Source organism: Littorina saxatilis, linkage group LG5, assembly GCF_037325665.1.
Source record: "Littorina saxatilis isolate snail1 linkage group LG5, US_GU_Lsax_2.0, whole genome shotgun sequence".
Classification (NCBI taxonomy): Eukaryota; Metazoa; Mollusca; class Gastropoda; order Littorinimorpha; family Littorinidae; genus Littorina; species Littorina saxatilis.
Window position 1 is genome coordinate 7,195,480 of NC_090249.1, and position 14,727 is coordinate 7,210,206.

The following is a 14,727-nucleotide window of genomic DNA, read 5'->3' on the forward strand; positions in this document are numbered from 1 at the left end:
GTGTGTGTGTGTGTGTGTGTGTGTGTGTGTGTGTGTGTGTGTGTGTGTGTGTGTGTGTGTGTGTGTGTGTGTGTGTGTGTGTGTGTGTGTGTGTGTGTGTGTGTGTGTGTGTGTGTGTGTGTGTGTGTGTGTGTGTGTGTGTGTGTGTGTGTGTGTGTGTGTGTGTGTGTGTGTGTGTGTGTGTGTGTGTGTGTGTGTGTGTGTGTGTGTGTGTGTGTGTGTGTGTGTGTGTGTGTGTGTGTGTGTGTGTGTGTGTGTGTGTGTGTGTGTGTGAAATATATGGGCAGCAAGAGAGAGCAAGAGTTAATTACTATATATTGAGGGATAGAGTGAGAATATGCCACATTTACTCAAAATGTTCAACATGCTTGGTTGTGAATCTTGTTGATCTGAATGATTCATTTCTTTTTCTACGGTGATTCTTGTTTTCTTAATCCCAGTGCTTTTTCGTACAGCATCAACCAGACTTTTGAAAGTTTAACGAAACCATCTTGCTTCCAAGTGGTTGTGATTTAGCTAGACGTAGAAATCAAGTGAATTTGGTAAATTCTCATACAGTATTAATTGTACAAGAAAGAGTCAACGGTCTCAAATGCTTACAAAGTTTATTGGTAACAACAAGAATCTCCCAAGAATTTTACGCAGACTGTGACTTGGTGATATTATAAAACAGCTCTGAAGAATTACAGCCTTTCAAGTTACTTGAAGAGAGGAAACCTTGTTTTATGCAGCAGTATTACTTGTTTGGTAAAGAGAACCAATTCGTCTCATGTTTAAATTATACTTCCTAGTGGGGTTGCATGCGAACATTTTCCCCTGTGATTTGGAGTACCAGTTAAACAGCTTGAACACTTATGGAGATAGGTTTGCACATTTTGTTCTGCATATAAACACACATACACGCAAGAATGCCTGTGTGCTTAAAATGCAGATCCTCAAAGCTTGCCTCAGCATGAAGAATGTGAATAATTGCAGGATTTTGAAAACCCCAAGTGCCTATCCAAGTAAAATAATTTGAAACAGAAGAAGAAAAACAGTAGATTAGCATTCGCGGAGATGAGTGTTTTCCCTTGGCAGACAGTTGGATATGCTATTTTCTGTCATTGTAATCAAGTAGACTTGAACCTTCATGCACACTTATTGAAAGTGATCAGCTGTCAGCAACGAGTTCACCGGAGGACCCCAGACAGGTTTTCTTCTATGTAATTCAACTTTCCACAGCGACTACTTGTCTATGATGACCACTTCTGGCTGGTCTTTGAGGCGTTATAGACAGGTTCAACTATATATGTAATTTGATCAAGATACAGGTTAAAGATACTGGATGGACGAAAAATGTTGTAGATCGCGTTGGGAGTTTGTTTCCTCTTCAGGCATCACAGCACTTGGCTGTCTGTGAAGATTGATGATGTGCAGGAAGGTTAAACAAATTGTTGTCAGCATTGGCTTGAGGCTGGTTCAAGCAAGGGTTGATTGAGCGGGAATCATGGGAATGGGGTCAGGGTAGGAGTGTATACGTGTGCAGAGAGGATGATTAATTATAGAGTAATATATAGAGTAATATGTCTGTTCAACATCCAACGTCTGTCAAGAGAAAACGCTGTCAAAGCTGAGTCGACAAATTGGGACGTAGATCTTCAATCAATGTGTATTATACATGTCAATGACGTAAATTAATAATAATATATCTACCAATGACGGCCTTCTGTGATGCCCTTTGACCCATTTCTGGCAGGGCTTATCTCATTCAACGGTTGTGAACTGTAAAATAAATCTACCCACCTACCCACCCACTTACACCCTTTATTAACTGACTGTTTTTAATCACTTTGTAGCACCTTCCTTCCTGAACACTGAAATTGTACAGGGGCACACAACAATAACACTTTCTTTTTTGTTCTTCTTTCCCATGGGAATTCATTTGTGATTTTCCCATGGGAATTATGAAGGCATAGGCATGCAATAATGCATTAGGCAATGTTTAGGGCTCGACATGTTAGTCAGGCATCTGTGTGGTATTAATTCACAGATTTTTTTCTTTTTGTATATTGTACATTGTCTTGGTGTGTAAGCGTATTATTAGAAGAATTGCGACGTGTAACAAGCATTTTTTGTATCCCTTTTTGTAGAAGAGAAAAGAACTTACTTCTTTTTCCTGCAGTGAAAGTAACATGGCATCTGAAAATGGTAGCAATAATTACATGTTTGACATGCATAGGTCTGGATCTTTTTGTAATTGTTCGTCATCGTGAATTGAGTGATCACGCTATTAGTGTGTCCTTGATTGCAGATAATGTGTAGAACCATTTGAACCTGTATGTGCTATTAGACATATAGTTATGCCATTCGCCAGTTCAGGTTATCTTTGCCATTTCAGACGTAATCGTTTCTTGCCAGTTTTTATGTTGTCATACCAAATCAAGGAACAACCATTATTGCTTCAGGAATTGTATCAGGAAGGTCAGTCTCTCCCCTCACCTGTTTTGTGAGGAGAAGGGAGTTGGGATGTTGTTTGATTAAAAGAGATTTAATTCCAGTGTGAACGAATCAAAATCAGGAACATGCTTGGTTCCTTTTTTCTGCGGCTTCATTGTTCAGGAAATAACTGCCTCGTGTACTTCAAGTTCCTTGTTCTAACTTACAAATCTATAATTCATTCCGTATTTGATTTTAAGCTGTTTTCTCTACAATGAAACCCGTCCCAGTGGGTAGATCAGGTTGTGACTAATTAACTTACTTAATCAGCAAATGGTTGTGAACTTGACCAACGATTCTTACCTTATGGTAATTATTCTTTCCATTAAGTTTTCCGACTCAACTTTGTGGTAATTGTTCTCTCCATGTATACAGTTTCTGACTCCAGTGCATACCGGGATTTCGTCCCCATTACATCTTTTTCTTTAAGTGAGAGTTAAGATCTTCACAATGGTGTGTATACGTTTACAGAGCGAATCCATCATTCCTCTATCATACACTTTTTGATAACAAGTCTTTGGTTTTGCCTTGACTGCAGCAGATTCTGATGTACATGGGAGAGTTGTCTTTTCTGTTATGCTGTCTTTTTTAAGTTTTGTTCCGTGCAGATTTGTGTTGAAAGGATATTTGAGCATGTACACGTAATCTGCGTTTCTTTTAAAGTGTAATGTTAATGGAATTTGCACTTGCATGCTACAGCTTTTCTGTTTAAAAGGCTATGAAGAGTACTTGTTGAAAGAATTAATGTTGATTCTCTTTTCCTTTTTATCAAATGGACCTCGAACAATACAAAGAGGCTGATTTCCAGTTGATTGTAACCACATCAGTTTTATGTCTGTTCCAGGAGGGATCATTCTCATAGAACTCATCATTACTTCTTTGAAGAATCTATTTCAAGAAGGAATTATGGACATGATTATGCTTATTTTTGATCAATTTTCTGTATTAATGCTGACTATGGCATGTTTTAAGTCTCCAGATTATCTGTGTCCTATTTTCTAGAACTGTATGTAGGACTGATGAATTTACAGACACACTAAAGCCACCACCAGCTGTATCCCCTAATGCCACCCTGCTCTCTCTTTGATTACAATATTTCTCTGACTTTAAGGGGATCGCAAAACTCTGTTCTTGTTGATCATCAATTTGATCCTGTCTCTTTTCAGCTTCAAAGACACACTTTTTGTTTCACCCCTGATTCATGCCCTTCTTATTCCGCTCTCACGTCCTTTGTACTGGAACTTGATCCTCTGTGTGTGTTTGTTTTTCTGTATGATACTCAAGTTTAAATGCCCTTGTTTTTGGACACGTCCCCCTTTCCTGCTTCAACACCCCCTCCCACCTTTATTTAATTTATTGTTATTTGTCTGTCTCAATCACAGTCTCCCCTGGTTTTCTGTCTTTCACTTTGTTGATGTGTAAAACTTTTTTGTTTTGGTGAAATCTCTCTCTCTTTCTCTTATGCTCCTCTTCAGTCCCCAACACCCCACCCCCACCCCGCAACATCCGGCCCCAGCCTTTACCTTCCCTGTCTTCAAAGCTGTCCTGTCTCAGTGTCTCATTCTTGTCTCCTCACTCTTTGTCTCCCTCACTCTCTTTCCCTCGGATTTTCTCTGTCTCCCTCACTCTTTTTCCCTCTGATTTTCTCTGTCTCCCTCACTCTCTTTCCCTCTCATTTTCTCTGTCTCCCTCACTCTTTTTCCCTCGGATTTTCTCTGTCTCCCTCACTCTCTTTCCCTCTCATTTTCTCTGTCTCCCTCACTCTCTTTCCCTCTCATTTTCTCTGTCTCCCTCACTCTCTTTCCCTCTCATTTTCTCTGTCTCCCTCACTCTCTTTCCCTCTCATTTTCTCTGTCTCCCTCACTCTCTTTCCCTCTCATTTTCTCTGTCTCCCTCACTCTCTTTCCCTCTCATTTTCTCTGTCTCCCTCACTCTCTTTCCCTCTCATTTTCTGTCTCCCTCACTCTCTTTCCCTCGGATTTTCTCTGTCTCCCTCACTCTTTCCCTCTCATTTTCTCTGTCTCAGTATTTCAGTCCCCAAGCCAGCCACAAAGGTTTTTCTCCATTTAATGCTGGTATCAGGCATGGGAATTGTCCGCGAAATCGCGGATTTCCGCGAAAAGGAAATTACGTTAAAGCGAAAATTACAAATTGTCCGCGGCAAAAAAAAGGTAAACTAAATCATATGTATACTATTGTCTCTCTAGCCATTATTTGCTTACACAACCCTGTACCCCGCCGGGGCCTGGGCGGCCCCTGGACCTTGGCCTATTTTCAGAGTTTTTTCTATTTTGGAATTCCCATGCCTCTAGTATTTTCAATGGGTTGAAATCCTTTATTATTTCGACCCACCTTCACTTGATGCAGTGTACACATGAATAAAGAATGGATTGAAATGATCATGTAAATAATTATATGTATTTGTTATGAAATTTAAAATATTTTCAGATAGAGTGCTTAAAATAATGGTTGTGACATTGTTTATGTTGCATTGTGTTTGAGAGTGATCAAAGTGTGAGGATAAAAGATATATGTATAAACTGTGTGTGTGTGTGTGTGTGTGTGTGTGTATAAACTGTGTGTGTGTGTGTATAAACTGTGTGTGTGTGTGTGTGTGTGAAAATGTGAAATGTAAATGAAAAATGTGTGTGTTATGTGCTTGTGCTTGATTGAGTATTCTAGCTGCTGCTCTGCATGTTTCGCTTACAAAAAGTCAACCCAGCATGGTATCCGATGATGTACATTTCCTTCAAGCTTGTGTATATTCAAGGGGAAGATTGGCACCTAATCCATGCTCTGCACAGCAAATCGCATGTCATATTCATCTGTGCCCACATGCAGAGCACATTAGCAAATGTTTTTGATCATAATGAATTGAACACTTGTGCTTTTGGTATGTTTTTTTGTGTGTGTAATGCATACTGTGCTGTTAAAACCATGAGCTTTTTTAATTTCTAATTTAATTGTTTTTACTTTTAGTCAATTTTTGACTAAATGTTTTAACATAGAGGGGGAATCGAGACGAGGGTTGTTGTGTGTGTGTGTGTGTCTGTGCGTGTGTGTGTGTAGAGCGATTCAGACTAAACTACTGGACCGATCTTTATGAAATTTGACATGAGAGTTCCTGGGAATGATATCCCCGGACGTTTTTTTTCTTCTTTTTTTCGATAAATACTTTTGATGACGTCATATCCGGCTTTTTGTAAAAGTTGAGGCGGCACTGTCACACCCTCATTTTTCAATCAAATTGATTGAAATTTTGGCAAAGCAATCTTCGACGAAGGCCGGACTTTGGTATTGCATTCCAGCTTGGTGGCTTAAAAACTAATTAATGAGTTTGGTCATTAAAAATCGGAAACCTGTAATTAAAATTATTTTTTTATTAAACGATCCAAAAATAATTTCATCTTATTCTTCGTCATTGTCTGATTCCAAAAACATATACATATGTTATATTTGGATTACAAACACGCTCTGAAAATTAAAAATATGAAAATTATTATTAAAATTAATTTTCCGAAATCGATTTAAAAACAATTTCATCTTATTCCTTGTCGGTCCCTGATTCCAAAAACATATAGATATGATATGTTTGGATTAAAAACAAACTCAGTAAGCTAAAAAGAATAGACATACAGAAAAGCGTGTTAACCTGCTCAGCGCGACCACTACCGCACTATTCTGCATGGCTTGTCGATTTCACTGCCTTTGCCACGAGCGGTGGACTGACGAAACTACGAGTATGTGGTCTTGGTGAAAAAAGCAGTGCGTTCAGTTTCATTCTGTGAGTTCGACATCTTGACTAAATGTTGTTATTTCGCATTACGCGACTTGTTGGTTACTATTTTGATACTTTTTTTTTCTTCTGTAGAACTTTAAGTGACACATAGCTTTAATCACCCATTTAACTTGCAGGCTGCTTTCTAAGTATAAATTAATCTTGGGTGTATCGCTCGCCCATTAAGTAAATAGCTGCTTTCCAAGTATGAATTAAGTGTATTAACTGTGCTGTGTCCTCAGCGCCGCTCATGCTTTTAATTACGTGTAATTTGCTGTTTATTTGAGCTTGTGCTATAACAAATTTAACAGTATTTCTGTGCGTATTGTGGACTAAGAAAAATTAAAGTCTGAAGACGCAAAACGTGGATTATGCAACTTCGTTTTTGCACTTGGTCTGTCTGTCCCTGTCTCTTTTCGTCTATGTCTGTCTGTCTGTCTGTCTCTCTGTCTCACTCTCTCTCTCTCCCTCTCTGTCTGTGTGTGTGTGTGTGTGTGTGTGTGTGTGAGAGAGATTGTATGTATGCGAGTATACGTTGTTTATGCCAAACTGAACCCCCCGCGGGTTAGGGGGAGTCCCATATTGGTTGGGACGAGAACGAATTTACCCGATGCTCCCCAGCATGTCGTAAGAGGCTACTAACGGATTCTGTTTCTCCTTTTACCCTTGTTAAGTGTTTCTTGTATAGAATATAGTCAATGTTTGTAAAGATTTTAGTCAAGCAGTATGTAAGAAATGTTAAGTCCTTTGTACTGGAAACTTGCATTCTCCCAGTAAGGTAATATATTGTACTACGTTGCAAGCCCCTGGAGCAAATTTTTGATTAGTGCTTTTGTGAACAAGAAACAATTGACAAGTGGCTCTATCCCATCACCCCCCTTCCCTCCGTCGCAATATAACCTTGAACGGTTGAAAACAACGTAAAACACCAAATAAAGAAAGAAATGCCATACTGAACTGCATTGGAACTGAATACGTCAGTGAATCAAAGCAAAACTTAAACTACGACGTCTTCGCGGCCTTGCAACGCTTTGCTGGACAATTTTTAACACAGACCTTTCTGCACTGCGTTTTACCAGTTGAAGGAAAAGGGAAAGTTCTACACGCACGCACGCACGAACTCACACACACACACACACACACACACACACATATATATATAACATATATAGATTCTATTTCTCTTGACCCCCCCCCCTCTCTCTCTCTCTCTCTCTTTCTTTTATGTAAGTGCATGTTGTCTTTTGCATCAAAACACTTATCATGAACGTTGCAGGCCTCTATCTGAGTCTTTTTGAGCGATTCAGTAGTGCCCACAAATGAGACATTCGTACGACAAACATACGATCAACAACAGATAAAGCTCGAAAGAAGGAACCAGGAAGCCAGCCAATTCTTGAAAACTCGCTCGTAAATAATAAATGTGACCCATCCCTTTGAGTCTCGCGTCCGTACCCAATGCACTTAACTCGGCTACCTGGCACACTTTTCGGATCAAAGATGTTGTTTTACTGGGGTAACGTGGCCGCCTCTCAAATGAGGATATACTCCCAAAATCGACCTGGAAAATACGTCGCAATAACAGCAATAACAAAAAAATTGTTGCCACTGTTTTGGTGCGTGGAGACCGGTTCCACACAACTCTCACTTTGTTCTATTTTTACCTGTTTTTGTGCGTTTTTTTTTATTTAATTTTTTTTACCCTTGTTTATATTTAGAGTGGTTTTAATTGTTGTTCGACCTTATTAATAGTATCATTAATCTTCTGTTGTCATAAATGTTGTCGTTGTTCCTATTTCTGTTTGCGTAGATGGTCGATCGGGGCTTTCATGTAATTGTAGTTGTTAAAAAAAACACGTATTTCTAGTTGTTGTTTTTCCCCTTCTTCTTCAAACCGAAGTTGTGACAAATGATCATTGCATCTTGTAAACGTGTCTAATAAGTGAATGATTTTCCGAACACTAGTTTACTTCAAAGCATTACGTACCCGCCCGCGCGTCTCTTATGATGGTAGTGTTGTGCTTGTGAAACAGCGAGCTGGGCACTCAGAGATAATGTGAGCTAGAGTAAGTTCATTGCCAACTTTCGCAAGACTGATTTCCCTCGGGACGTTCTACGATTGGTGGCAACAAGTTAGACAGCGTCTGAGCGCAACAGTTGACGTTTTTTTTAAATGTGTGTGTGTGTGTGTGTGTGTGTGTGAGTGTGTGTGTGTATATGTGCGTGGGTGTGCGTGCGTGTGTGCGTGCGTGCGTGCGTGCGTGTTTGTGTGTGTATGCGTACCTGCCTGCCGTTGTGTGTGTGTGTGCGAAAAACGTCATTATGTTCATTGATGGATGATCTGTCATTTTTGCCTCCTTCGGGTGAAGGGAGAAGGCCACCAATAGTTAGGTATCCAACTGATTTTCTTTTGTTTTAGCCCATTAAGCAAATGTGCTTTTTGTAAGGGGTGATCGATTTAATTTAGAGGATTGGTGCGCTGTTGGGAAGAATGAGAGAGAGACAGAGAGAGAGAGACAGAGAGAGAGAGTCAGAGAGAGAGTCAGAGAGAGAGAGTGAGAGAGAGAGACAGAGACAGAGAGAGAGAGAGTGAGAGAGAGAGAGAGAGTTGGGGGGGGGGAGGAGGGGGTTGGATATGGATCGGTGCTGGTGTAGAGAACAAAACTGGCTTTTGTTACAAAGAAACAAAGAAGACATCATAAGAAACACTTTGAAACACACACACCACCACCAACAACAACACCAACAACAACAACAACAACACCAACAACACCAACCGTGAACAACAACAACACCAACAACAACAACAAAAACAACAACAACACCACCACCTGGATAGATCTTTGACAGTGAACATGATCTCTAACAGAAGAAGGATGGCCCCTGAAATGCTATTTCCTGCAACAGGCACAACTTGTAATTAGTGCCCGGATGAATGACTTAATGCCGTGGTGCTTGAATTACGACCTTGAGTGTGATTTTGCTATTCACACACGCACAACCTCGACCAAGTGCCATTTGCAGGTTTAACGAGGAACAATAATTAAAAGCTGTACAACCTTGAGAAATTTTTGTTTGTTTGTTTGTTTGCTTAACGCCCAACGAAGGGCCATATCAGGGCGGTGCTGCTTTGACATATAACGTGCGCCACACACAAGACAGAAGTCGCAGCACAGGCTTCATGTCTCACCCAGTCACATTATTCTGACACCGGACCAACCAGTCCTAGCACTAACCCCATAATGCCAGACGCCAGGCGGAGCAGCCACTAGATTGCCAATTTTAAAGTCTTAGGTATGACCCGGCTGGGGTTCGAACCCACGACCTCCCGATCACGGGGCGGACGCCTTACCACTAGGCCAACCGTGCCGGTGTAACACGAGAAAATTACTCCCACGAGATTTTTACTCCGGAGTAAACATTTCGTACGAAAAAGTTACTCCCTTCACGAAAAAAGCACTCCCCCATTACACGAGAAAATTACTCCCCAAGACAGGTGAGTTCCGAGTAAACATTTCGTACAAAAATGTTACTCCCCTGACGAATAAATAACGAATAAATTACTTCACCCCAACACAAGCAATTTAACTTCCCATGCCAGGTGTACGACATTTTTACTCCCTTGTCCCCTGTTAGTCTTGGTGGTGGAAGGGGTGGAAGGAGGGTAGCGCGACATTCGTGTGTGCGAGATCACTTATTGGCATTATCCCTTCGCCCGCATCCCATTTTTGCGTACGAAATTTTTACTGGAAGTAAAAAAAATGGGGAGTAAAAATTTCGTGGAGGGAGTAATTTTTTCGTGCCTTGGGGAGTTCTTTTCTCGTACGAAAAGTGTACTCGGAGTAAGAATTTCGTACGAAATATTTACTCCGGAGTAAATTTTTCGTGGAGTAAAAATTTCGTGTTACACCGGTCCTTGAGAAAATGTCATTCGTGAATTTAAGACAGTAGTAAGGTGTTTTGTAATGCGGGTACGGTATGACCTTTAGAGCGATGGACAGAGAGAGAGAGAGAGAGAGAGAGAGAGAGAGACAGAGAGAGACAGAGAGAGACAGACAGACAGACAGACAGACAGACAGAGACAGACAGAGAGACAGACAGAGCGAGAAAGAGAAAAAAAGAGAGAAAGACTGAGACTGAACTTTATGTTAATAGAATACAAATTTAAGGCAGGGCCTGTTCTAACAATCTGTCATTGAGACAATAAACAGGCAAACAAACAAACACAGCACTACCAAGTTATATTAAAGACAAGACGTCCACATGATAGTCGCCAAGCTTTTCTGGGAAGTGTTGATCTCACTTTGTCGACAGATGCGAGGCTGCACAACTCTATGGAGGTCCTTTCTTACATTGAAACCTCCATACTGTGGGTACCCAGACTAGACAGGCACACCCAGTACACTACTCAAACCATGGATTCCCCACATACTCATGTAGGATCCTGGGCATCGGCAGTTCATCACCTCATTCTGAAAAAGGTTTTTCGTGTCTTCTTCCGTCACGTTGATGGAAAATACCTGGCCTGAGTATGACATGTAAGTCTTCACCAAATTCTGAAGATCCGTCCCCGATGCAAGGAAATCATGAGAAAGATACAGGTCTGAATTCTGAACCATCTCAAAAATGATACGGACCCGCATCTCAGTGTGGTGATCTTCATCTCCATATGCTAGGAGAGACCCGCACCGCGGCAGACAATTTCCGTCAGCACGCACCCGCACTGGAAGACGCTGCGGAGCATCATCAGGATACAGCTCGAGGGACACATAGTCCACTTTTGGTTTTTCTGGCAGGTATGGTTTGTATGTGATGGGCGTTTGTGCGAACAAGGAATGCGTTTCTGCAGCAACAATGTTCTCAAGTTCCTCGTAGGATGATGCATCTTTGATCAGTGTTGCAAGATTGTCAAAAAACGCGAAAGAGTCATCTGTTGTATGCCTGGGGGAACCCTTACTTACCCTTGCTTAACTAGTGGTTGCGCTGACAGAGGCGTGTCATATCATTCGGCGCCCGGCCCGCGCAGTCATTGTTCTTACAAATAAAAAGCTAAACAAATCTTTGGAGCAAACATTTAATATAGCCAGGTAAAAACGTCCCGTGGGCTGAATTTTTGTTTCAATATAGCCGGGATTTCAATATAGCCGACTTCAATGTAGCCAACATTTTTTAACAAAGAAAAAGTAGAGCTTCAGCCGGGACCTGAAAAATTCTTCAATATAGCCGGGATTTCAATATAGCCGGGTTTCACTGTATTTAATTAATTAACAACTATCGCGTGTTTGATCCAGTTATACACCGTGAGAATTAAATCAAATTTAAACTAAAGAATATTTATCGTGAAATTGATTGACGGAATGAGCTCGAAACTTAAGCATTATTAATCAATTTGGTCATTCGATCGACGAAAATGGCGAGAAAATGCATACGCAATGTCGGCATAGTTGCCCTTCCTCCTTGAAAATGGCGGCTGTGTCGATGTTTTTTTCTAAAACCCATTTAAACGAAAGACATCTGTACAGTTCATTCCGTGACTTAGGTATCTAAAATGACTTGTTATGGTTAGAAGGGCAGGTTCTGCAAAATTGTAGGCTTCAGTTCCACTAAATTGTGAGCTATAAATCTACAACGCTAAAGTTCAACATTACACAACGGTACTAAAATCACAAGTAGTGGTCAACACACAAAGACACACGAAGCAACTGACTTTCCACTTAAAACAAGAAATTCCTCCGAGGTAGGAAAAACACCCCCGTTGGTCAAAGGGAAATAACCATTCTCACTGCCCGTCCAGTCTGAAGCAGAAAGGAAGGCACTTACACTAGAGTACATCAGCCAAACGTACCCAAATGAAGAGTGGACCCACGCATACACTGACGGATCAGCCGAAAAAGCAACACGAAACGGCGGTGGAGGTATCCTTATCTGTCGAAAAGATGCTGCTCCAATAAAGAAGTCAATCGCAACAGGGAAATTCTCCACCAACTACAAGGCCGAGGCAGAAGCACTGAAGGAAGCCGCTGGTGTGCTGAAAAACTCTCTGATGCTCCCAGGAGATACCATCTGCAGGAAGATAGTCATCTTCTCTGACGCACTCTCTGTGCTGCAAGCACTCTCCAACCCCCAAAACCAGGACGTTAGTGAACTTGCAACTGCCCTCACTACATTGCAGCAATCCACAGAGAAAACAGTTATCCAATGGATACCATCACACTGCAACATACAAGGGAATGAGGAAGCTGACAGGCTGGCGAAAGAAGGAGGGAAGCTACCACAAGAGAACCAGCAAGTTACATTTGGTGAGGCAAAAACCATTGTAAAAGAGAAGCAACGGAAAAGGTGGCTGCAGCAACACCCTCACTACAACCCTAGAGACAGTTACTATCAACTCTCCAGAAAAGACCAGGTCATCATTGTGCGCCTGAGAACCGGCCACTGCAGACTCAGGCAGCACATGTTCTCAAAATTCCACATTGGGGACACGCCTGTATGCCACTGTGGCATCGCAGACATGACAGTGGAACACCTCCTCCAACACTGTCCAATCCACCAAAAACTACGAGCAGAAATATGGTCTGCTGACACACCAGTTCAGGAGAAGATCTTCGGCAACCTGCGGAGTCTTCGCTGTACTGCAGACTTCATCAGAAGTTCCGGAGTCCCTGTCTGAGCGATCGAGAAGAAGAAGAAGACTGCACCCATTCTCACTGCCACCAACTGAGAAGGTTATTTCCCTTTGACCATTAATATGTCCCTCTATAAGTCCTTGTAGAATCTTAATCCACCAATAACTCCTTAACCGTGTGTTTGACTGGTCCCAATTTTTGTAAGGACCGTCTCAGGAATGTATAGAACCTGTTCACCAAGTTTGGTGACGATCGGTCCGTTCATTCTTGAGATCTATATGCGAACACAAACACACAAACAAACAAACAAACAAACAAACACATCGAGCGAAACCTATACGTCATAACGACTCGAGGCCTATTCGGGAAACGTGGCGGAAAAAAAGGACACCCTTTCTATTCACAAAAGCGCTAAAATAAGATTTTACAACGTTAAAATACAAAATAACGAGATAAGGAACTATCCGATTCAGCTTGTTCAGGGCCGGACCAAATGAGTTGTAAGGGGGGAGTTCCTCCTTTTTTGGGGGGGCAAATCAGCGAAGTGGCGAAGCCACAAGCACGCACCTGCAAAGCAGGCGCGCGAACTAGGGGGGTCCGGGGGCATGCTCCCCCGGAAAATGTTTGAAAAACGGTTAAAATCTGTGCAATCTGGTGCATTCTGGGCCTTGTTTTGAGGGTTAAGAGCAGCATTGTTTTGGTGCTAAAACTAGTAAAAAAATAAAACCACTCAAAGCAAGGTACATGCTTTTTCCAGGGGTGGGGTTCCGGAACCCCTGGAACCCCCCCCTGGGTCCGGCCCTGCTTGTTGGCTTACTTTTCCTAAAACGTTTGATATAGCGACCCCAAATGCTGAAGAATAATACCAGCTGCATCACTTCTGCTGAAACGCATCAGATACTCAGGCCACAACTCAACACATCATAAACTTTAACTGCTTCATGCATTTTTCTCCTCTAGGCGGCTTGACCAGCCGACTGAAAAGTTGAGTCGGCCTGATGTTTGGGTCGCCATCTTGAAATTTCTTTCGTCTGCTCAGTCACTCACTTACCCAATTCAAGCCTGCTTTACGGCTTTTTAAACTTGATTTTTAAAAACATTTCAATGATAAATCGCGCCTAAAGATGTCAGAGCATACATCGATTACACAAGGTAGGCATATTTTATGACTATTCGAATATAAAACGCGACCGAAGTCACTTTCGTCAGAATGACCAATTCTACGAATTTCGTTTCTCTTGGCGAAGCGAATTTCTGTTCGTAGAGATCGGAAGTCACGTGTACTCAAAAAGGTGTGACGTTTTAGAACCGAAAATGCCAACGAAACGAATGTGGTAGTGCTTCTTAATCTCCTATTATCAGCGCTTTTCGACCTAACTTTCTGACCCTTCGTCGGTAAAATGCACGTGTATTCAGACCAAACTACTGGACCGATCTTTATGAAATTTGACATGAGGTTTTTCTTTTTTTCGATAAATACCTTTGATGACGTCATATCCGGCTTTTTGTAAAAATTGAGGCGGCACTGTCACACCCTCATTTTTCAATCAAATTGATTGAAATTTTGGCCAAGCAATCTTCGACGAAGGCCGGACTTCGGTATTGCATTTCAGCTTGGTGGCTTACAAATTAATTAATGACTTTGGTCATTAAAAATCTGAAAATCGTAAAAAAAAAATAGTTTTTATAAAACGATCCAAATTTACGTTCATCTTATTCTTCATCATTTTCTAATTCCAAAAACATATAAATATGTTATATTTGGATTAAAAACAAGCTCTGAAAATTAAAAATATAAAAATTATGATCAAAATTAATTTTTTGAAATCAATTTAAAAACACTTTCAC